Genomic DNA, 24,509 nt, shown 5'->3' on the forward strand with positions numbered 1-24,509 from the left:
CAATAAAAATATTGCCCTCCACCGAAGGTCTCATTTGTACTTATTTTAACTACAAATATTATTATTTTAGCCATTTGAAGATGGGTTGTACAGAGGCGGTACTAGGGAGGGGCTAACGTGTGCTTCAGCCTCCCCAAGAAAGCCCATAGCACCCCCGTAGCACCCCCAGAAAATGTTTGTAACAGTCAGAAGATTATACTCTGTATGAAGATTGTATGAAGAAACATTTTTCCTGACAATATTTTAGCAATCATGTCATGTGTTCTGTATTTCTGTTACCTGTTTAGAATCAGAACTAGTGATGCCCAATTTATGAATAAATTACTCATTTGAGTCGATTCCTTCAAAGAAAAGTCAAACGGTTCTTGAGCGCAAGGGTGTAGATCTGGCTTGAACATTGAGGGGGTTGCAGCGTGAAGCATTTACATGTTTCCATTGATCGTGGTATAAATAATTTGCTTGCTTGTTTTGATTCCCCCCGGAATCTAGGCCCTTGCTTGAGCGACAAATAATGTCTGAATTTTTATATTTCTGTGAACTATTCCTTTAAACTTGAATAAACAGTTTTGAAGCAGTACACATTAAGTCACTGAAAATAGTGCCATTTCTGTGTGAGAGGGATAAAATATAAGTGCTTATGTGCTCATTAAACTGACATTTAGACTGAAATAAGTGCATTTCACAGCTGTCTGTCTCAGAAGGCTTAACAGGAAGTGTGTGTTTCGGAAGGTGTGGGATGGTGTCGTGGGGTGTAAGTGAGCTGCCTATGGTGCTTCGTGTAGGGTCTCATTTTGTGGTGTGGACTCCACTCATGTTTTAGATTTCTCTGTTTATTTCCCAAAGACTCAAAGTCCCAGTGTCCCTCAGCACAGGATAGAGTTTGTTTGCTTTTTTTTGGCACTACACCTGCATTTGTGTGTGTGTGTGTGTTAAAGGAATGTCAAAAAAGTTACTGTTGCTTTATAGTGGTTTGATTTGTGAAATGCATCTTCAGAATTGAATGTACTCACAATCTCATGATGTTCATGTCTTTAGCTGTTTTTTTTTTTTTCTGCTCATACTTTAAATACTCATACTGATTCCAGAGTGACTCATACTCAAGTTATCACTCTCCCTACTTTGTCTGCCTCATAAAATGTGGTAAATATGTCACACAGAATAAATGCATAACATTTTATGTGGAACTTTATAGAAAATGCATGTCCTCAGTGTCCTAGTGAAATTGAGCCAGAGTTTGGATGAACTGATGGATTCTGTGATGGGCGGTTCTCCGACGGGGCGCTGTTTATGACAGAGTTTTTTCTAGTTGCGTCCAAGGCAGATGAAGGGCTGATTTCTCTCACTGGAGTCCATCTGGTCTCTCTAGTGCTGTGTTGGGAAGAGGATGAGGCTGGGGAGAGATCTCTGGGTCTCAGCCCAGGCATCCAGCTGCCTTTATCTGGGCTGTGTGGAGTTTGTCCAGAGCCTGACAGACCAGGGAGTCCTCTACCAAATGCCCACTTCACTTACCTTGTTAAACCCTCCAGACTGCTGTTTATCTATTTCACAACTGTGCTGTCAGTTTTAATTGTGACCTGTTTTTGTAATGTCACTTTCACACTTAGTATGTTCAGCCAACTTCCCCCTGCCAATTTCACACTCTATGCAATTCCAAACCACAGTATGAATGCAAAATGCATTCATCATCAACATGAGTACCACCAGAAGCTGTTTATGTCCACAAAATATACATAATACAGCATTGCAGTTCACTTCTGAATTCCATTTACATTAGCGGCAAACCATACTGCAGTTCATGAACTGAAACTGAACTGAACTAAACTGAACCCCAGAAACCTCTTTTCAAAACTTAGTGTGGTGCCTTGGTTGAAAGATGGCTTTCCTAATCTGATGAAAAATACGCGACTGTGCCAATATTTTTGCAAAATTTTATAATGTGGTTCATAACACAAAACGCGGCAGTTCAGAGGTGAAATCTTCATTTTGTGGAGTTAAAAGTGAGTTAAAGCAGACAAGGTAATGCTGTATCGAGATTTAAATCAACAAAATCAACCTCCTTACCTTAAACCTTGAACCTAAACAACTGCTAGTGTCATAAAAAGAAAATGTTTGATGAAAAATAGATGTGGTTTTTAAGGTTAATGCTGTATCGAGTTTTACATCAACACAATCGACCCTCTCTACCCTAATCCCTAAACCTAAACCTAACCTATATTGTCTTAAAAGCAAATGTAAGATTAAAAAATATATATATATATATATATATATATATATATATGATTGCTGAAGCAAACACGTCATTTTGTGGTTCTTCTATGACACCCTCGGGTCACATGACGGCACATATGCTCTCCAGAACTTGTACTCTGGTTTGTTTGCATCGCAAGTGCAATACGCTCAAACAAGCTTGTAAATCCAGTTAGTTGTGTTATGCAAATGTTGAAATGTTTCGCCTTAGAAGTCATGCACTATAGTAAAAGTGTTTTGATGTCATAAGATAGCATTGTGTGAGGAACAGGGCGAAAAGTAAGTGTTTATGAACTGATAATCTGCCGTGATTTGTGAGAAAGTGAATAAACATAATTGTTGTTGTATCGCCTCTAGCGTTTATTTCACCAGGAATCTGCAGTAAAACCTACAACAAGCTATATAAAAATAATTTTGCAGGTATAGTAACATGATTCTAAGAGACCAGCTCGCAAAAATCTCTAGTGTGAATTGATAATACTGTGCTTCCAAGTAGAGCAGTAATGGTTATTACTATTTATTCAGCAAATTATTTCTTAACTAAAGTTAGTTAGAGTTAGCTCTGACAGAACGCTTGTTTAAAAAAAAAAAAGCTACATGCAGCACAATGAACTGAACAGAATGCAGATGTCTTAAGACATATTTTAAAAAGTTAAAGTTTGTTTAACTTTTGACTGCATTTTAAAATGTGGCGCTTAAGCGTGAGATGCTGAAAAAACAGCAAGACTTGCGCAATGGTTAAAGACATCTGTCTAGGGCATGTTTCAATTAAAAAACAGTGCAGACGGACAATAAAACTAAAGCAAACTGCAGTTAAGTGTCTTGCTCAAGTGCACAACAGTGGTAGTTTATCATATCTGGGATTTGAACCTATAACCTTTGGTTTATCAGCCCAGATTTTTAACAACTAAGCCATACCACCTTATGAATGGAAAACATGGATCAAGTTCTACTCCTGTTCTTTCCTACTCATTGTGAACAGTTGTCCACTAAAGCAATCATTGCAAAGCATGATTAATTTAGTTGACTGGTTTTACTTCAGGTTTTAAGCCACATGGCCTGTGCCACATACAGTGCATTATACATATTTGATCATTTTTTTCTCACTGGCACAAAGCTCCTGCTATAGAGGCTTGTATACATGTTTCCATTGTTCTGACAGAGTGCACTTTCAAGCCCAGCAACAACAGCGTGAGGGGCACACATTCGCACATCTCCATTTCACAGGATGTCTCATCAGCCGGTGCTTGTGTAGCGTCCAAAGAGTTGCCAGATCAAAAACTTTCTCCAGACAAAAATCCTGTCACAGCAGAAAGAGCGTAAACCCTGGAGCAGCCCCCCTCCCCAAACCTGCCGAACAACACACTGCCTGTGTCAGCCTTTGACAGTTTCCATCTCTCATCTGCTCTTCACCGTGCCAGTCGACACAAACAGCATCAGACCTGGGAGGCTTCATCATCTCACTGTATATCCTAATGCTTCCATTTAGAGTGGCATCATAGGCCTTATTGCAAACTTTGTCTCCTTTCTAGTTTCCAATGAGTTTTGTATTGAACACTGAGTGATGCAGCTCCACTTAAATGCAGAGTTTTAGAGTTTGCTTTTTTGAATAAGCAGCCCAGCTGAAATTACAAGATTTTGCCGTTAGCATGTTGCTAAGCTAACAACGTGACTGCAAAGCACACACACATATTGGAAAAATACGTCAATTTTTAATTAGATTTAACTGTTTTTATTGACACTTTTTTCATTTTGAATAATGAATAATTTGTCCACCATCTTCGATTCATTTGTTTTTTTTCTTCAGCGCAATACATTCTGGGATCGTGTTCACCACATGCTATTTGTGAAGGATACATGTAACAAAATTTTGCAACCTACCTTTTGGAACAGCATTCGTGTCAAAAGTTTTCCTCTAGCTCAACTGGTAGAGCATGACACTTGGAAACGGTCACAGGTTTGATTCCCAGAATGCAGAGACTGATAAAATGCATATCTTGAATGTACTATATAATACAAAGTCACTTTGCATAAAAGTGTCTGCTAAATGTTAATAAAAGCATGCCGATGATGCCTTAAACTTCTGTCTAGGTAGAAAGCTCACTAGGTGTTGAATCAAAGTTAATATTCTGTACTGTGAAAAACACTTCACAGATAAAACTGACAGCACAAACCAACCTGGACTAGCAAAGAAATTCATGTTAGCCTAAGCTGGTGTTTTCAGCAAAGAGGTAGGATAAATTTTATTTCTCTCGACAAATATGAGCAACCCACTAAAAGAGAATGTTGTTTGCATATTTCTTATGTTTTGGGATATGTGTGGTAGATTCCCATGATTATAAGGTATAGTCCTGTCTAAAAGAGGTAAGGAGGCATTGGCTACAGTCCTCTGCCTGAGTATGTGTGCATGGTGCTGTGCCCAAATACAAAGTCCCTCTCATTGCTGGCTATGCTGATTGCATTACAGTCACTCTACATGCCCACATAATTCATATTCACAAACACACACACCAATGTCTACATATTAATTTTTTACACATTGAGGAAGGCCTATGTGCCGATTTACCCTTTAAAAGTCATGGAATAAAAACATTAACAGTTTACTATCGGAGTGTGGATCATCTCTTCATTATATTGTTGATGCAAACATGCATGTGTTGGTTGACCTTGTGCGGCATAAAGGAACATGAAGAAGTCTGTCTCTCTCGACCCTTGTTTTCCATTCAATCACTTTTCCATTCAATCACTCTTTTTTCATTTCCTTCACCTCTTGTCACTCGAATTGAGAGGGGGATGGGGCCCCCTCTCAATTATCTTTTTCTCTTCATTCTTCATTTTTCAAGATAATACAGTGGAATGCTTTTTTTTTAATGCATAGCAAAATATCCCTAAAGTAAAAGAAATTCCTTATTTGAGGCAGCTTATTTCATCTGTAATTATAAAGAGCATTGAAAGGACATTCCGAGCGAGTGGAGTAAACATTCTCTCTCGACTTCATTAAATTACACCGAGTTGCCAGCCACTCTCATTCCATCCTGCTTTTCTCACACTTGTTGTTTTTTTATGTGCTGTACCACACTCGACTTGAGCTCAAAACAGGTAGGATAATGAAAAAGGAGAGATAGGATGTACACTTCTTCAAATAAGGCCCCATATCAGCACCCAAGTCAAGGGTTGACAGGGTCACTTGCCTGCTTGTACAGAAAAGCACTTTAGAGGCAGCCTGAGTATGTGTGAATGAACTCTATTCTCAGTGATGCTGAGTGATATGAATCTACTTTAACACATCCCATCACGAACGGACTTGAAGGACTCAGTGAACCAATCTAGACGAGTTATTTTTGAAGACAAGACCTGGTTTGCTGGACACCATTTTCGCTAGTTGCCAAGAACATTCTATGACTCTGTCTTGCCTTGCCGTTAAACTGTGGATTTCATCAGCACTTAAAAGACCACAGTATTTATCGTCCTTCTTTGGAGCCACTGTTGTTCTCTGACTTTACCATTTCAACTTCTATTATGCATCACGATGTACTAATTGATGTAATATTTCACTCTGACATTTGGTTGCATCCTTTTGTCCTATCTGTTCTTTTTCTCTCAAAGATTTAAATTGTGTATTTTTCCCTCTGTCAGCTGTTTCCCCCCGGTCAGTGCTTCACAAGCAAATTCACCTCCTGTTTTTCCAAGACTGCTTTATAGAGTAAAGCTTGGCAATTTTGGAAGCTTATGAAAGTTCTCCTTTATGAACATCTCAGAACCAGGGGTTGCACTACAAATAATCATCATCTGTCACTGTAACATATATATACTGTATATACAGTTCCCTATCTGTCACTCACTCGACATTGTGTCGATGTAGTGACACTAGGGGTCGCTCTTGGGAGCCCCAAATATCTCTGATCTTTGAGAAAAGGCCAATGGCAATTTGCATGCCACTCCCCCAGACATACGGGTATAAAAGGAGCTGGCTCGCAACCACTCATTCAGATTTTGTCTTCGGAGCCGAGTGTTCATTAATTGAATTCCACTGACATTCCATTCACCTCGACTGTGTATGCTGTTGGATATACGGCGCATTTCAGCGGTTTCTCCCCCTCGTGCACAGATAAAGTGCAGAGAACACCCCTGGGTGCTTCGACAGCTAAAAGAGAGTATATTCTGAAAGAGTATTTTCCTCTAAAAGAGTGGGCACTGACGGAGAGTGTCTTTTTAAAGATGCCTTTCCGTCTATGTATAGTTCCTGGTTGCGGTCGTTACCTCTGATGACCACGATCGCTGTCTCACCTGTTTGGGCTACAGCCACGCTGAGACAGCGTTCATGGATGGCTCATGCTCTCACTGCGAGAGCATGACCATGGCAACGTTGCGGTCATGGCTTTCCTTCTTCAGGGGGAAAGCCACTCCAGCCGCTCACCGCCCCGTTCCTTCTACCTATGGGTACAAAGCCGCGATGGTTAGCGCTGGGGGCAATTTGGGGACCCCAATTGGAGTGGTTCTGCCGGGTAATCCCCCACGGACCTCCCATTCCCCAGTATGCTCGTTTGCCCCGGTCGAGTTCTGGGATGAGACAGGCGGCTCACCCCAGGGTGAGTTTGATGTCTCATTCGGGGCTTGAGAGCAGGATGAGCTCTCGATCGCAGCATCGGAGAGCGTGCTGATCCAGTCGGACGCAGAGGACTCGACTGGGCTCCCACCTTCGGGTGTGGTAGCCCAGTCTGAGGCTGATGCGGAGCTTGCCTGGGCTGCCGTGAGTGTCGGGCTTAAGTGGAACCCTCCACCCTGCCCTGAGCCCTCGCAGCTTGATGATTGGTTCCTGGGCTCAGAACACCACTCACGGCCGTGCCCCGCCCCGGTTCCATTCTTCCCAGAGGTGCACGAGAAGCTCACAAAGTCGTGGCAGGCAACTTTTACTGTCCGGACCCGACCTCTGAGCTTCTCCACTCTCACTACCCTCGATGGTGGGGTGGCCAGGGGGTACACAGAGATTCCCCAGGTGGACAAAGTGGTTGCGGTGCACCTATCCCCGCAAACTGGTGGAATCGCCCGAGACTCCCGTCCAAGGCCTGTAAGTCCACGTCCAAGGTGTTGAAAGAGCTGCACAAGGGTAGTCCTGACCCAGGAGTGATGCAGGAGCTGTGCTCGGCGACCGATCTCGCCCTCCGGGCAATGAAGGTCATGGTGTGGGCTCTCGGGCAGGTGATGTCCACCTTGGTGGTCCAGGAGCACCACCTGTGGCTTAACTTTGTCGATATGAAGGATGCCGACAAGGTCCTTGATGCCCCCATTTCCCAGGCTGGCCTGTTCGGCGACACTATCGAGGACTTTGCCCAGCAGTTTTCAGCGGTCAAGAAGCAGACGGAGGCTATCCAACACATCCTGCCCCGGTGTGGCTCAAGGTTACGCACCCTGTCTGCTCGTTGCCAAGGGCGTCCCCCTGCGGTGACGACACCGGCTCCACCACAGCCCGGGCCGACTGCCAGGCCCTGACGCAGAGCCCCCCGCAAGAAACTGATGCCCCTGTCCCACGATCCAGTGCCAAGAACCCTAGGAAGGCTTCGAAGCACCCCTGAGGGACGAAGAGACCCGGTGTAAGTTTGGAGGTGGTGGACAGACCACTCCATCACCCGGTGGAGGGCCGGGAGGAGAATCTTTTGTTCCCTTTGAATTTGATTTCGCCGCACATCCGAGGGGCTGCGGTACCCACATTTTCAAAGAAAGAGCAGTTTCCTCATTTCCTGGGTCACACAGCCAGTGTTTATGGCCGTCGTTATCAAGGCCGCCAGACACTGAACATTCACGGAAGGCAGGGCACTACGGAAGCAGGTTCCCTGCCTTCATGCACCCAGCTGTGGCACATCATACCCACGCACAGGCGGTTGTGACCTGTTCAGCCCTTGGACGGGCCTTGCATTTCTGTGGGCAGGGGTCCCCTTAGAGCAAGTGTCCAGGCATGTCGTTGTTACGACAGATGCCTCCAAGTTAGGCTGGGGCACCGTGTGCAACGGGCACGCAGCTGCGGGCTCCTGGACAGGGCCATGGCTGCATTGGCATATGAACTGCCTCGAGTTGCTGGTGGTGTTGCTGGCCCTGCGGAGGCTTCGGTCATTGATCCAGACCGGACGGACAACATGGCGACAGTAGCGTATATAAACCACTAAGGCGGCTTATGCTCACGTCGCATGTCGCAGCAGGTCAGGCTCAGGGGAGAGTGGAGACTCCACCCTCAGGTGGTCCAGCTAATTTGGAGTTGATTCGGCAAACCACAGGTAGACCTCCTCAGCGCAAAACCTGAATAAGTGGTTGCGAGCCAGCTCATTTTATGCCCGTATGTCTGGGGGAGTGGCATGCAAATTCCATTGGCCTTTTCTCAAAGATCAGAGGTGTTTGGGGCTACGAAGTGCGACCCCTAGTGTCACTACATCTTGTTCCCTCCATCAGGGAACGAAGGTTACGACAGTAACCAAGACGTTGAAGTCAGAAGATTACATACACCTTAGCCAAATACATTTAAACTCAGTTTTTCACAATTCCTTGCATTTAATCGTAGAAAACATTCCTTGTCTTAGGTCAGTTAGGATCACTACTTTATTTTAAGAATGTGAAATGTCAGAATAATAGTACTGAGAATGATTTATTTCAGCTTTTATTTCTTAGTGGGTCAGAAGTTTACATACACTTTGTTAGTATTTGGTAGCACTGCCTTTAAATTGTATCACTTGGGTCAAACATTTTGGGTAGCCTTCCACAAGCTTCTCACAATACGTTGCTGGAATTTTGTCCTATTCCTCCAGACAGAACTGGTGTAACTGAGTCAGGTTTGTAGGCCTCCTTGCTCGCACATGCTTTTTCAGTTCTGCCCACAAATTTTTTATTGGATTGAGGTCAGGGCTTTGTAATGGCCACTCCAGTACCTTGACTTTGTTGTCCTTAAGCCATTTTGCCACAACTTTGGAGGTGTGCTTGGGGTCATTGTCCATTTGGAAGACCAATTTGTGACGAGCTTTAACTTCCTGGCTGATGTCTCGAGATGTTCTTCAATATATCCACATAATTTTCCTTCCTCATGATGCCATCTATTTTGTGAAGTGCACCAGTCCCACCTGCAGCAAAGCACCCCCACAACATGATGCTGCCACCCCCATGCTTCACGGCTGGGATGGTGTCCTTCGGCTTGCAAGCCTCACCCTTTTTCCTCCAAACATAATGATGGTCATTATGGCCAAATAGTTACATTTTTGTTTCACCAGACCAGAGGACATTTCTTCAGTAAGTAAGATCTGTGTCCCCTTGTGCACTTGCAAACTGTAGTCTGGCTTTTTTATGGTGGTTTTGGAGCAGTGGCTTCTTCCTTGCTGAGCAGCCTTTCAAGTTATGTCAATAGGACTCATTTTACTGTGGATATAGATGCTTGTCTACCTGTTTCCTCTAGCATCTTCACAAGGTCCTTTGCTGTTGTTGTGGGATTGATTTGCACTTTTTGCACCAAACTATGTTCATCTCTAGGAGACAGAATGCGTCTCCTTCCTGAACAGTATGATGGCTGCATAGTTCCATGTTGTTTATACTTGCATACTATTGTTTGTACAGATGAATGTGGTACCTTCAGGTTTTTGGGAAGTGCTCCCAAGGATGAACCAGACTTGTGGAGGTCCACAGTTTTTTCTTTTGATTTTCCCATAATGTTAAGCAAAGAGGCACTGAGTTTGAAGGTAGACCCTAAAATACATCCACAGGTACAACTCCAATTTACTCCAATCACCCAATTAGCCTATCAGAAGCTAATTGGCTAATTGCCTAAAGGCTTGACATACATTTCTGGAATTTTCCAAGCTGCTTATTGGAACAGTTAACTTAGTGTATGTAAACTTCTGACCCACTGGAATTGTGATAGAGTCAATTAAAATTGAAATAATCTGTCCGTAAACAATTGTTGGATAAATTACTCGTGTCATGCACAAAGTAGATGTCCTAAACGACTTGCCAAAACTATAGTTTGCTAATATGAAATCTGTGGTGTTAAAAAATTAGTTTTAATGACTTTAACCTAAGTGTATGTAAACTTCTGACTTCAACATATATATATATATATATATATATATATATATATATATATATATATATATATATATATATACATACACATACATACATACACACACACACATAATATTAATAATAGTTAACAACAATTCAAATCATGAACGACTGACAAGTGTGGGTCTGGAAAAACAGGTAAAGCCATAACAATACACTTTGCACTCTATTCACTAATGGAGTTAGTTAACAGAGGTTCGGGAGGAGCATGTTAATTTTAATCTGACAAATCACAGCCAACAAGCAGGAGTATATAAGCCACTGCTTACCTGCTTCCTGTTACAACTCTCCTGACATCCCACCTCCACCCCATCTCCACCTATTCTCTATATTCATTATCTAAATAAGTAAAGTCTGGGGGAGATGGTTAATCAGGACTCAAGTCAAGTCTCGAGCTCTGAGTCCTTCAGTATACGGACAGCAAGCCAAATACGTTTACTGCTTCAACACAAGATTACATTAACATACAAACCACTGAACTATTTAAATGCATCCGAATGTGGGAGAATGTAAACACAAGCTAATGCAAATACATTTAGCAAAGATCAAGATTGGTGAACTCTTACCAGCAAGATGGCATGACGAGAAGAGCAGTAGAAGATCGAAATGTCACACACTGACCTCTTTGCTCAATGCAAAGAATACACATACTGTAAGCAGTAAAATTTAGTATAATATTATTTGTGATTTATTATTTATTAAACTTATAAGCCATCAAGCATGAGATCATATCCTCTCTCCGTTGCAGTGTCCATTATCATTTTGCGTACTCAAAGCCTTGTGTGACAGCACCTTTTGATGTATTTATTAATTTGTAGGGTTATGGACCATTACTTTTAAAAGTAACTTCTTACTTTTTTTTGTGTGTGTGTTGATATTATCCATTCAAATCTATCAATTATCCATGTTTTAAAAATTCTGTGACAGAAAATGTTTGTTAATGCAACCTCTGCTCAGAACAGCCAGGCCTCTTATGATTCTGAAAGCCACTGCCTGATCTGGTTAAACTTTGGCCTTTGTCTAGTAGTATGTATGATGCTGTGGTGCACAGACAAGCGCTGATGTCCCCCGGGGGCAGCAGTAGTTGAGTATGAAACTAGGTCTGAGATGGCAGGGGACAGGACCAAATCTTCATTGACAGGTAGACAAGAAAACCCCTGAGGAGCGAGAGGGGGCTAGGTGTGTTATGCTCCGCATGAGTTCTGAGCTGGCACCCGCTGCCGGGTGATTGTTACCTAACGTTGTTCTCCTTCCACCTGACCTGCCACCCCTCATAGGGGCATACTGCCACATCAGTGACCCAGTGTTGGAGCTAATGCGTTTTAGCCTCGCTGACTCCAGCAGTGGTAACGTTAACACCTGGGTTGCATTGAGGTGCTGTGACAGCTACGATTGCCTGGATATGGCCACTGAGCACATAAGCATAAAAATAAAAATGGAAATGGAATTTAAATGGAAAAGAGCACACTGCAAAAATAATTTTCTTAAGACAAAAAATATTGATTTTCCAAAAAAAAATTGCTAAACATCCTTAAAATAAGATACATTATTTTGAGAATCAAAATTACATAAGATATTAAGTCTTGTTTTCAGAGGAATCTTACCCAATTGAAAAACTTTTTTTCTTGTTTTAAATGTAAACCTCACTAAATTGTGCTAATTTCTTTGAAAACAAGACTTAATATCTTGCATTATTTTGCTTCTCAAATAAATGTATCATGTTTTAAGGATGTTTTGATATTTTTACTGGAAAACAATAGGATTTTTATTTGCAGCACAGTGGCAGGGAAAGACAATAACAGTGATAGAATGCAACTACAATGGCACTTGTGGACACAGAAACGTTGGCCGTGAACAGGCATCAAATGTGCCAAGCTGCTTGTTTATTAATGCTGTTGCATACTGGTCTCTTAAAAAATGGATGTATTGTTAAAATGATGAGAACAAAGAAGGGCAAACAAAGATAAAAAAAAAAAAAGAATTAGTCTCTTCCATCCATGCAGATGGCTGATAGTAAAAGCCCTTTCTCAGCCTACATTTGCAGTCTTTCAAACTCAGCCAGATATGAGACTTATGAGCATGGATCTATTTTTTCTAATACTATGGCTGGTAACCCTAACCCCACATTCAAAAGATGTTTTTGTATTGAGTGTTGCTTAAAACAGCAGTTCTCAACTGGTGAGTTGCAACCCAAAAACTGGTTGCAGGTCACTTCTAAAAAGGCTCATGGACAGAGGGTAAACAAACAATGCTACATGCAAATAACATAATGCAACCATATAAGTGTGCATAGCATGGCAAAATAAATAGGCTTATTAACTTTTGAAAGGGAAGAGAAAATGCTTCCCATATTTTTTGTTGTTAGCATCAAGGCCTTTCATCCAGTTAGACTTTGATAGTATTTTGTTGCAAATGAACTATACAACATTAGACCCACATTTTCTGTCCATGGCTTGGCTAGTTAATCACACTTGTGCTGTTGTGAGAGTGCATTTTCATGATGTTAATCATTTTGCCCATATTAATACATTGTAAGGATATTTTAAGGTTATTTTTGATACTTTTGCAAGATAAACAATTTTAGTTCTGAGCTAGGCTGCCAAAAGCATATTTTCACTGACCACGTTTACACGCACTTAAGAAAACCCTTTATACCAAGGTTTTTACCGAAAGTGGCATTCTGAAACGTCATGTAAACGAGAATGCCATTTTCGTTATGCCATTTAAGGGATTACGAGAAAGCGGTTTAATACATCCAGGTTTCTCCTGGAGAACGCGGCTTAATGTGGCCGTGTAAACACATAAGCGGCGTTCTAACAGGTTTTTGAGTAGTGCGCATGTGTGTGGAACAGACCGGATAACAAACGTCATAAGATGGAGCCCAACAACAAGTCAACAAAACATTTCTGGGAATACAGTAGGAAAAGCACATACACTATAAACTTGACCCATTTATATACACCAATGTAAAATATTGACGGTCCCTCACGTTCGTGTATATGCGCTCATAAATTGGGGGAATCCCAGAGTTTTACATAAGACAGACACCCCACTTTTGCAGAGCATTTCCTCTGCAGGTCGTAATAGAAAGTTAAGGAAACAAACAGCAACAACTCTGGATTATCTGGATATAAAGCAAAGCAACAGAGAATAATGCAGTGTAGTCTTACTCGGATGCCATGTTTGTTATTTACACAAGCGTCACGGGGAAATTACATTGCTATGGAGAAAGCTGAGTACTTACTATACTTCAAACATCTTAACCTAAATGATAACCAACCTGTATGTATGTGGGAGCAAAGAGTACACCGATTATGCAGTGCATGTAAACCAGAACACTGCTTTCTAGCAATAACCCACTTTCTGGTGTCCATGTAAACGTAGTCACTGTTTTGCTGTAACAGCTAGTGCCTGTTATCATCACAATGACATAGGTAGCTTCCTTTTTAAATATTACAAAATGCAATCAAGCATTTCTTTTAGTGTTTTTGATCCTGAAAACATCCTGGTTACTTTTGTAACCTCCGTTCCCTGATGGATGGAACGAGACGTTGTGTAGATGTAGTGACAATAGGGGTCACTTTTGGGAGCCAGTGAGAATTGGGGAGTGGAATTTGCATGCCACTCCCCCGGACATATGGGTACAAAAGGAGCTGGTATGCAACCACTCATTCAGGTTTTGTGCTGAGGACCCGAGACCAGGTCCCGGCCATTTCAGCAGATAGTTCAGCGTTGTGGCAAGAGGGACACAACGTCTCATTCCCTCCATCAGGGAACGGAGGTTACGAAAGTGACCAGGACGTTCCCTATCTGTCACTCACTCGACGTTGTGTCAATGTAGTGACACTAGGGGTCCCTATACAAAACGCCACAACTAGCTGAACTGTGTTGCATGAACTGGCGTTGTGTGACGGGCAGACTGCTGTGTGCCTCGTAGCCAGCGCACCAGGCCATAACGTAACCTCCCCCAACGCTCTTATGAGCATCGAACGGTCCATCAAGAACAAGTCGACTGCCCAACTATAGGGACAGGCTAGCCCAGCTGAGGCCACTTTTCCCTCTCTTTCCTCCCCAAAAAGAGTGGAATTTGTTAACTGACCGGGAGACATAAGTTTCTGCGTCGGGGGGTGTCCCTCCCAAGGGGAAGACACTGCGGAGACCACACCCCACCCAAAAAGGAGGGGGGGGTATTTTGAGTGGAATACGTCACATGGTCTTACAAGTCTTGTCAGAAGTATGTCATGTAGAGAGATCCCATGGTAGGTCCTACCCAAAGGGGGAGGAGTTTCTACAAAGCATGGCGACCGGGGGCAGAGGGGCCCAAGGAAGACGCAGTTTGCTGTCAGGGAAACAATTTTGCGGAAGATATCACATGGGGTCGCCTTCAGGGAACCTGCACATGTGGAGTACCTACCTCAGTACCGGGGCTCATTAGCGCACGTACTGGGCCGGTCAGCGAGTTTTTCCGCAAACTCAGCTGCCAGAGGGCTAAGGAGGAAATTCATCCAGGGATCACAGTCTGTGAACACGACTGGAAGTCAAGAACGCACGTCTTCCCTCAAGGGAGGGGAAAGGCACTATGTGCAAGGGGTACACCCGGCCAGTTGTCCCGGAACTTACCTGCTCGTGCCTGCCAATACACGGGACGAGACCGGCTCAACCTGGAGATTGCAGAACCTCACAAAGGTGTTGGGTGTTGCCCAGCCCGCTGCTCTGCAGATGTCTGCCAAAGAGGTGCCACTGGCCAGGGCCCAGGAGGCCACCACACTCCTGGTGGAGTGGGCTCATAACCCCACAGGGGGTGGCACGTCCTGAGCCTGATATACCATCGTGATGGTGCCAATGACCCAGAGGGTGATCCTCTGTTTGGAGACAGCGCTTCCTTTCCGCTGTCCACCAAAGCAAACAAAGAGCTGCTCGGAGCTTCCAAGGCTTTGTGTGCAATCCAAATAAATGTGTAAAGCTCGCACCAGACACAGCAACATCAAGGCTGGGTCTGCCTCCTCCTGGGGCTGCGCTTGCAGGTTCATCACCTGATCCCTAAAAGGAGTCGTGGGAACCTTGGGCACATAGCCTGGTCGGGGTCTCAGGATCACGTGAGAGTAAACCGGACCGAACTCCAGTGCAGTCAGGAGGGCAGTCTTCAAAGAGAGTTCATTAAGCTCAGCTGACTCCAAGGGCTCAAAGGGAGCTCCCCATAGACCCCGAAGGACTACGGAGAGGTCCCACAAGGGGTTGAGGCGTGGTCTGGAGGGATTCAACCTCCTAGCGCCTCTCAGGAACCTGATGATCAAGTCGTGCTTCCCCAAGTACTTACCATCTACTGCATCGTGATGCGCTGAAATAGCGGCTACATACACCTTCAGGGTGGAGGGAGACAGCCGCCCCTCCAGCCTCTCCTGCAGGAAGGAAAGCACTGATCTGACTACGCATCTCTGGGGGTCTTCGCATCGGGAAGAACACCACTTAGCGAACAGATGCCACTTCAAGGCATACAGGCACCTCGAAGGGAGCCCTATCCTGAGTGATCATGTCTACCATCGCGGGTGGTAGGCCACTTAGGTCTTCCATGTCCCATCCAGGGGCCAGACGTGGAGATTCCAGAGGTCTGGTCGCAGGTGCCAGATGGTACCCCGTCCCTGAGAAAGAAGGTCCTTCCTCAGGGGAAATCGCAAGGGGGGGCTGTCGCAAGGAGCGTGAGATCCGAGAACCACGTCTGGGTGGGCCAGTAGGGTGCTACTAGGTTGACCTGCTCCTCGTCCTCCCTGACCTTACACAGGGTCTGTGCAAGTAGGCTCACTGGGGGAAACGTGTATTTGTGTAGTCCAGGGGGCCAGCTGTGTGCCAGTGCATCTATACCAAGGGGTGCCTCGGTCAGAGTGTACCAGAATGGGCAGTGGGAGGATTCACGGGAAGCAAACAGGTCTACCTGTGCTCGACCGAATCGACTCCAAGTCAGCTGGACAACCCTGAGAATGGAGTCTCCACTCTCCCCTGAGGGTAACCTGATGTGACAGCGCATCCACTGCGGTGTTGAGGTCGCCCGGGATGTGAGTGGCTCATAGTGACTTGAGGTGCTGCTGACTCCAGAGGAGGAGACGGCGGGCGAGTTGTGACATGAAATGGGAGCATAGACCACCTTGGTGGTTGATGTACGCTACCGATGCTGTGTTGTCCGTCCGGACCAACACGTGCTTGCCCTGGATCAACGGCCGAAACCTCCGCAAGGCGAGCAGTACTGCCAACAACTCTAGGCAGTTGATGTGTCAACGCAGCCGCGGGCCAGTCCAGGAGCCGGCGGCTGTGTGCCCATTGCATACGGTGCCTCAGCCCGTCTTGGAGGTGTCTGTTGTAACCACGACACGCCTGGAGACCTGCTCTAGGGGAACCCCTGCCTGTAGAAATGCAAGGTCGGTCCACGGGCTGAAGAGGTGGTGACAGATGTGTCCAATGGCGCCATGCCCATCTCGGGACTCGAGTCTGAAGCCAGTGCTGAAGCGGTCTCATATGCATCAACCCAAGTGGTGTGGCCGCTGCTGAGGATACCATATGCCCCAGGAGCCTCTGAAAAAGTTTCAGTGGAACTGCTGCTCTCCGTCTGAACACCTTCAGACATTTCAGCACTGACTGTGTGCGCTCGTTCGCGAGGCATCGAACGTCATTGAGACTGAGTCCAACTCCAGACCGAGAAAAGAGATGCTCTGAACCAGGGAGAGCTTGCTCTTTTCCCAGTTGACCCGAAGCCCCAGTCGGCTGAGGTGCCGGAGCACAAGGTCCCTGTATGCACACAGCAACTCTCGAGAGTGAGCTAGGATTAGCCAATCGTTGAGATAGTTGAGGATGGGGACACCCACTTCCCTTAGCGTGGCAAGGGCAGCCTCTGCAACCTTCGTGAAGATGCAAGGGGACAGGGACAGGCCTAAGGGGAGGACCTTGTACTGGTACGCCTGGCCTTCGAAGGCAAACCACAGGAAGGGTCTGTGTCGAGGTAAGACCGAGATGTGAAAGTACGTGTCCTTCAGGTCTACGGCCATGAACCAATCTTGATGCCGGACGCTCTTTAGAATGCGTTTTTGGATCAGCATCTTGAACGGGAGTCTGTGCAAAGCCCGGTTCAGTACTCGCAGGTCCAGGATTGGTCGCAACCTACCGCCTTTCTTTGGTACGATGAACTAAGGGCTGTAGAACCCTTTCTTCATCTCAGCTGGAGGGATAGGCTCTATCGCACCCTTGCACAGAAGGGTAGCGATCTCCGCACGCAAGGTAGCGGCATTCTCACCCTTCACTGAGGTGAAGCAGACGCCGCTGAACCTTGGCGGGCACCTGGCGAACTGAATCGAGTAGCCGAGTCGGATGGTCCGGTCAGCCACCGCGACGGTTGGAAAGCGGGAGCCATGCGTCCAAACTCCGGGCGAGGGGAACCAAGGGAATGATCACGTCGGACGTACCGGCAGGTGGGGCCTCGTGGTGGGGTGGAGCTCGAGGTGCCATGTCGAGAGGATTTGAGCCCAGTGGCCGTGCTGAGTCCAGGAACATCGAAGCACTTACCTGGCTCCTGCTGCCCACCATAAGATTGGCCGAGGAGGGGGGAGGAGGAGTCTCGTCCCCGTAGTCCACCGGACCCAATCCCGTGTGGACATGTTTGTGCCACAGCTGGGTGCACAGGGGCGGGGCGACCGCCGCTGGGGCGCCATACCTGTACCTGGTCAGGTATGGCTGGTCGTGACGACGGCCGTGCATACCGAACATGTGACCCAGGGAACAAGAAAACCGCTCTTTTGTTGAATTTTTGGGTACCGCAACCTCTTGGACATGCGGCGAAATTAAATGAAAACTAAACAAAAGATTCTCCTCCCATCCCTCCACCGGGGGATGGTGTGGTCTGCTCACCAGCGCCGGAGAAGCAGGTCTCCTTGCCCCTGGGTCGCCCGTCTCAGGGGCGCTTCAAAGCCTTCCTCGGGTTCTTGGCGGCTGGCCATGAGACAGGTGGCGTCTGCTTCCTGCGGGGCCGGGCCACGGAGGCATTCTGCGGCAGAGCCGATGTTGTAGTTGCAGGAGGACGCCCTTGGTGACAAGCAGATGGGGTGCGGGGTCTTGAGCCGCGCCGGGGCAGGATGTGCTGTATGGCCTCCATCTGCTGCTTCACCGCCAAGAACTGCTGGGCAAAGTCCTCTACGGTTTCGCCGAATAGGTCAACCTGGGAGATGGGGGCATCAAGGAACCATGCCTTGTCAGCCTCGCACATCTCAACCAAGTTGAGCCAAAGGTGGCGCTCCTGGACCACCAGGGTGGACATCGCCTGCCTGAGAGACCGCGCTGTGTACTTTGTCACCCGGAGAGCGCCCAACATGGTCTTCTGGTGTAATAACCCTTCTGCCTCCATGTTCAATGTATTGTGCATTCTGAGGTGCTATTCTGCTCACTTCAACTGTACAGAATGGTGGTTATCTAAGTAACCATAGCCTACCGCTCACATCAACAAGGCGTTTCCGTCCACAGAACTGCCGATCACTGGATGTTTTTTTGTTTTTGGCATCATTCTGAGTAAACTCTAGAGACTGTTGTGTGTGAAAATTCCAGGAGATCAGCAGTTACGGAAATACTCAAACCAACCCGTCTGACACCAAAAATCATGCCACACTCAAAATTACTGAGATCACATTTTTTCCCATTCTGATATTTGATGTGAATATTAACTGAAGCTCCTGACCCATATCTCCATGATTTTATGTATTGCACTGCGGCCACACGACTGGCTTATTAGATAATCACATGAATAAATATGTTTACAGGTCTTCCTAATAAAGTGCTCAGTGAGTGTATATTGGTAGGGGCATTTTACTCTGAAGAGGTACAGGTAAGTTCGCGCCTTAGACATTTCTGGTTGGCTTTGTTAAACAAGATTTATACAACACAACTGTGCTTTTGAAAGAGTGTGGCACAGATCTAAAGTCTGTGTGAGGATTAATGAAGGCTGTTCTCTGTGGCCTGTGCCATCTTCTCAACAAACTGTCTTTAACATTAGTCAGTGGACACAGGAAAAGCCTTTGATCAGGCAAGAGTTACAGTTCTGCGAGACAGACTCAAATTCAATTCCGTTCGTCTGTCAGTGGCTTGTTTTTCACGCGGCCTCATATGGCTGTCCTTCCCTCCTTTGCAGCTCTTGCCCCAGTTTACAATGTGTGTGTTTGTGTAGCACATTTGCTAAGGGCAAGAAAGCACAGTTCATGTTAGGCTTGTGTGTGTGGATTAGTTAATATCTGGAGGCAGGACATTCATGTTTGAAGTATGTGTTGGTGTGTGTGTGTGTGTGTGTGTGTGTGTGTGTGTGTGTGTGTGTGTGTGTGTGTGTGTGTGTGTGATTGTTTGCAAAGGGGTGATGGAGGTCCCTTACTCTCTTTTCCTGGAGCTGTTGCTTATCTCGCAGTGTAGAGGCATCTGGAACGTTCCACTCGCTCTGAACTTAAGGCCAACTGCCAAGGGCGCCATGCCGCACAGAGAGACTTGCACACACTGATGCAGACCTTAAAGAAACACATGGTCTCACTTACTCCTCTCTCTTTGTGCACACACATACAGATACATATTAAGGCCTAACAGGCCCTTTCATCCTACGTGCTGTTCCTGCCACTTCCCATGTTTCACTGCAGGGGTTGGGCACACACTGGAGCACTGAGGGAAAAAGAGAGAGAAAGACAGAGAGAGTTAGAGGTCAAATATCCTCTGGCTATGAAGTGGCCCCTGTCTTACCTAATCAGATTCTCACAAACGAAATTGTGTGCTGTTGTGACAATGCAAGTACACAAAAACACTCCCACAAGCACATTTATACACACACATGTAAACGTACAATGTTTATACACACAAATACAGATTGGCTGTATGTACATTCACCTAAACAATGACACCTGTACTTATTAAAGGGAACATGTCATGGAGTTCAGTGTACTATGACTTTAATATGTCTATGACTCTAATGTTCTAACACAAAGCTCCCTCCCCAGTCCACCAAGACCATTTATTGAAACTAAGCTGCTAGAACAGGTAGCCTAATTCTGAAATCGTCATGGTATAGACATCACAACCAGGAACATATTAAGTTTGTTTTCACACTTGAGTCCTCTTTTAAAGAATCAAACTCAGACCCCTTTAAGTGGACCAAAATGTGAACCGAGATAAAAAGGGCTCGGATCTCTTTTTGGTCCACTTGTTATTGAGGTTTTGTGGAACCCAGACATAACATGATGATAATTATTATTATTTGGGCTATATTTAATGTTAAGAGTACAATTAGCTCTACAAATTAACTTATGAGATTAATGAAACATGTTTAATGTTCTTAAAATGAATAAGCAGCATGAGTATAGGTGTCGGTATTTAAAAAGGCCTACTGTATTTAGAGCCAGAATTCACCATAAAATCACGGAAAATTCTTTAAAAAAAAAAAAAAAAAAAAAAAAAAAAAAAAAAAAAAGAGGTTTACTTAAGCTCAAATATCAATATGAAGCCAGAGTGTGAAGACAAGACAGACAGATGGAGAGAAAGACAATTCATAGATGTGTTTATTGTAGATTCTTGTTCTACAGGAGAATCAGCCATCTATCTTCAACAGACAGATTTAGCACTAGTCAATCGAATTCCCAAAACCTGCTACAGAAGCACAATAAAAATGGATATAAACCTGAAACGCAACCATCAGATGTCACACATTTTTTAAAAACATTTTATGTAACAGCACTGGCCTGTCTTGTTGACCTTTTTTTGTAGCTCATGTTCTACCAACATACAGTACAGCTGGGCTTAGGTTTTTGGATCAGAGAGTCAAAGCTAATGCCAGCAAAGACCAAGGGGTGTGTCTGATCCAATCCTCTTACACATCCACACATCCACACTCAAGCACGCATACACCAGTAGACTGGACAGATAGTTGCTGCCTGCGTCCCGCTGGGAGGACATTAACTGCCATGTGAACTTTATTAGAAAGCCTTGCTTTAATTATCAAAGGCCATTCAAATTCTTGTTTGTTATTTGAGCCTAGTTTAGGAAGAAAGGCAACACAAGATCAGCACTGAGGCTGTGCCCTCAGGGTATAGGACACTCGGTCACGTAAAATGTGTCTGTTTGTGTTTGTGTGTGTGTCAGGAAGTTAAATCCAGATGTGCTGTGGTGTTGGAGGTTTGGTTCAAAGTTCTCGCACAGAAGCGCGAGTCCAGGCAATGGACTGACCCTCATTAGAAAAGCAGAAACCACTCTGCCACCAGAGAGAGTTAATTTCTCTCGCTGGTTCTTTTCCAAAAAGTAGTGAGCTGCCTACCAAGACACGATCCCAACGCAAAGGCTGTTATGGGCCATTCACAACGAACTCAGCAAAAAAAAAATATCACTTACATGGTTCCATTTCAATTTGGTTGTTGCCTTAGAAGACAGCTGCCTATGTAGGTACTACAGGGCAGGGCTGCTGCTGGCGAATTTCATGGCCTATGCAGAGTTCCGTGATCGTTGGAAGGGGTGTGGGGGGTTGTTGGTCTTGTGGTGCGAGGCGATAATCTGAAATGCTGCAAAGCGATCGTCTGTGTTCCGCATCTGCTGTTGGGTCCTGGAATAAAATATAAGATGCGCGGAAGGGAAGCCGGTGGAGTTTCTGGTGCCCCCATAGGGTAAGATGGTGCCCTACGCAGACTGCGAAATATGCATATAGGAAGTGGCAGTATTGCTTAGAGAGCAAGGCAGCTCACTACATTTTGAAACAGAGCTCTTTTATCCACCCTTTCACATCATTATGGTAAACCTTGCCACTGAGAGATAGAAAGAGAGAGAGAGTCAGACTACTTGGTAAATCATCTGTAAGCTTATATTTGATCAGACTGCCAAAAAACTAAAATCACAGAAACAAACAAACTAGTTCCCTTAACTTTTGCCTCCAAAAAAACATGCCTAGCAAGAGCCAGCAACCACTTTTATCCAAGGTAGCATGTATCATTGAAGCACAATGATTTATGATTGCGTGTTTAATTGATTTAACACAGAAAATTTAGGAGGAAAGCAGCTTACGTTCTTCCGCTATCTGCTCCGGAGGGAAAATAAATAAATAAATAAATACTGTCCTAAATAATTACAGCTGCTGTTTGGTAACACCCCTACCACAACCCCCTTCCAGTGCCAATTAATACTTTTACAAAATACCAGGCCTTGTAACAGGATTAACTCAGTATGTTTAAGAGGTAGAGGAAATAATTAGTCTTATTGGTGGTAACAGTAATCAGGTTAACAGCCATGTCTCATTATGGGCTCCAGTCCTGCTATTCTCTCTCTTTCTTTCTCTTTCTTTCTCTCTCTCTCTCTCTCTCTCTCTCTCTCTCTCTCTCTCTCTCTCTCAAGATTCAAGATGCAAGATTCAAATAGCTTTATTGGCATGGTAAAATAAATGTTTTACATTGCCAAAGCATAGTAACATGAAATATACATACATACACATTTACACACATATACATGCAGTTCAAGAAAATGATGTAAAAATACACTAAAATAAAGGAATAGTAAAAAGTGTAAATAAAAGCAGTTTGTTATACTATGTTTTCAATTTTATGCATGTGGCACAGTGTTTCAGTTATTGTTCTGGTAGTGGTCCTGTTCCACTGGTTGTCCTTTTGTCGTGGCAGGACTTGACATATCTCGCAGCCAGATTTGAGCTTGCTGGTGTTTCTCCTAGTAGGTATGAAAGTTTATACTTGTGATGTATCTGATTAAAGTCTTTGTGATGCTTGTGAAATGGGGAAACATTTTTCCCTAATTTGTGCATTACTAGGGCATGTTGTTTAAAAGTTCAGTTCTGTTTCCACTTCATTTTGTGTGCAGTCTTCTTTTGGTAACCAGGTCTGTCTGTGTCTGCCTGTCCTATGGTGAGGTTATGTTCACTGAGTCTGTACATGGTCAGAACTTTTCTTAGTTTAGGGTCGGTGACTGTGCTTAGGTATTCTGCCAATTTATATTCTCTGTTTAGGGACAGATAGCATTCCAGTTTACTTTGTTGAGCTGTTGCTTCTGTCCAATGTTTTAGATATTTTTTTAGATAATTTGATTTGGTCTAGCTGGGGTTTTGTTCTGGGGTTTAGCTGGACATGTTTTAGATTGTAAAGTTAGCTCTAAGACCAACTGGCAAATGGGGTTTCTCTCTGGGGTCAGCTCTTTGTATCTTAGGGCTTTATGGTGTCTTAGGGCTCTCTCTCTCTCTCTCTGTCTCTCTCTCTCTTCTTTAACACTTAACTTTCTAATGGTGTGTGTCAATGGGCTTATGACAGCAGAGACACAGATCTGATGACCATTTTGTGTTTGGACATCACCCTGTTTCAGCTTACTTATAAAATACCATCATTTACTGTATAGCTCCAGTGTTGGGGAGGTAGTGGCAGCCTACATTTTTTAGTAGTGCGTGTAGCTTAGCTGTTTTCAAAATAGTCTACCTTTTCCTGTAACAAGCTACTTTTTCCAACAAGTAGCTTGTTAAAGGAAAATCTACTCTGTGGAAAAGCAATTTGGAAAAGTTACTCAAAGCTACTTTGTGTCTCTTCTTCTTCTTTTTTTTTTTTTGCAGCAAAATATTTAGTTAAAAGCTGCTGTCCATCACTATGTTTAAATGAGGATGTGGTGGTAGAGGTGTGGTTGTACACCGGCTTGTGAATGGAGAGCAGAGACAATCACTGCCAGGTGATGATCCTTACCGTTCTCATCTGCCGATCTTGCTCTCCATTCACAAGCCGGTGCTCAACCACGCCCCTACCACCACAGAGGTGTTTTCTAGTTTTATTACTTGTATTTAGTGTACATTTATCCGTTGACATTTAATCTGTCACCCTAATTTAGATCCTCATTATTTTTGTGCCAGATAAATACTTCTATGCTTGATTCACCAATTAAGTTATATATTTAAAAGATATTGCCGCTTAAAAGAAAAGAATACAATTCTGTCAAAGTTTACAGGCATACAGTTTTGTTTTAGTGAGAAAAACCCACAAATTTAAGTAATTTTTCAGTGAAAACCTTGATGTCCGTTACATGTACTGTACATGAGCGCAGTGGTTCATGCGAGAGTTGTTTATAGCGCAAAACAAGCATTTGATGATCGCTCATGAACATGCAATGGACGTCAAGATTTTCAATTAAAAATG

The 24,509-nt window shown here is 44.5% G+C and overlaps 1 protein-coding gene across 1 annotated transcript in view; it reads left to right on the forward strand.

Annotated features, from left to right (window-relative positions):
* The window catches only part of LOC127453773 (neural-cadherin-like), a 218,122-nt gene that overhangs the window by 52,262 nt on the left and 141,351 nt on the right, over positions 1–24,509 (forward strand). The gene's annotated exons all lie outside the window — the stretch shown is intronic.

The sequence above is a fragment of the Myxocyprinus asiaticus genome, chromosome 16 (genome assembly GCF_019703515.2).
Source record: "Myxocyprinus asiaticus isolate MX2 ecotype Aquarium Trade chromosome 16, UBuf_Myxa_2, whole genome shotgun sequence".
Taxonomy (NCBI): Eukaryota; Metazoa; Chordata; class Actinopteri; order Cypriniformes; family Catostomidae; genus Myxocyprinus; species Myxocyprinus asiaticus.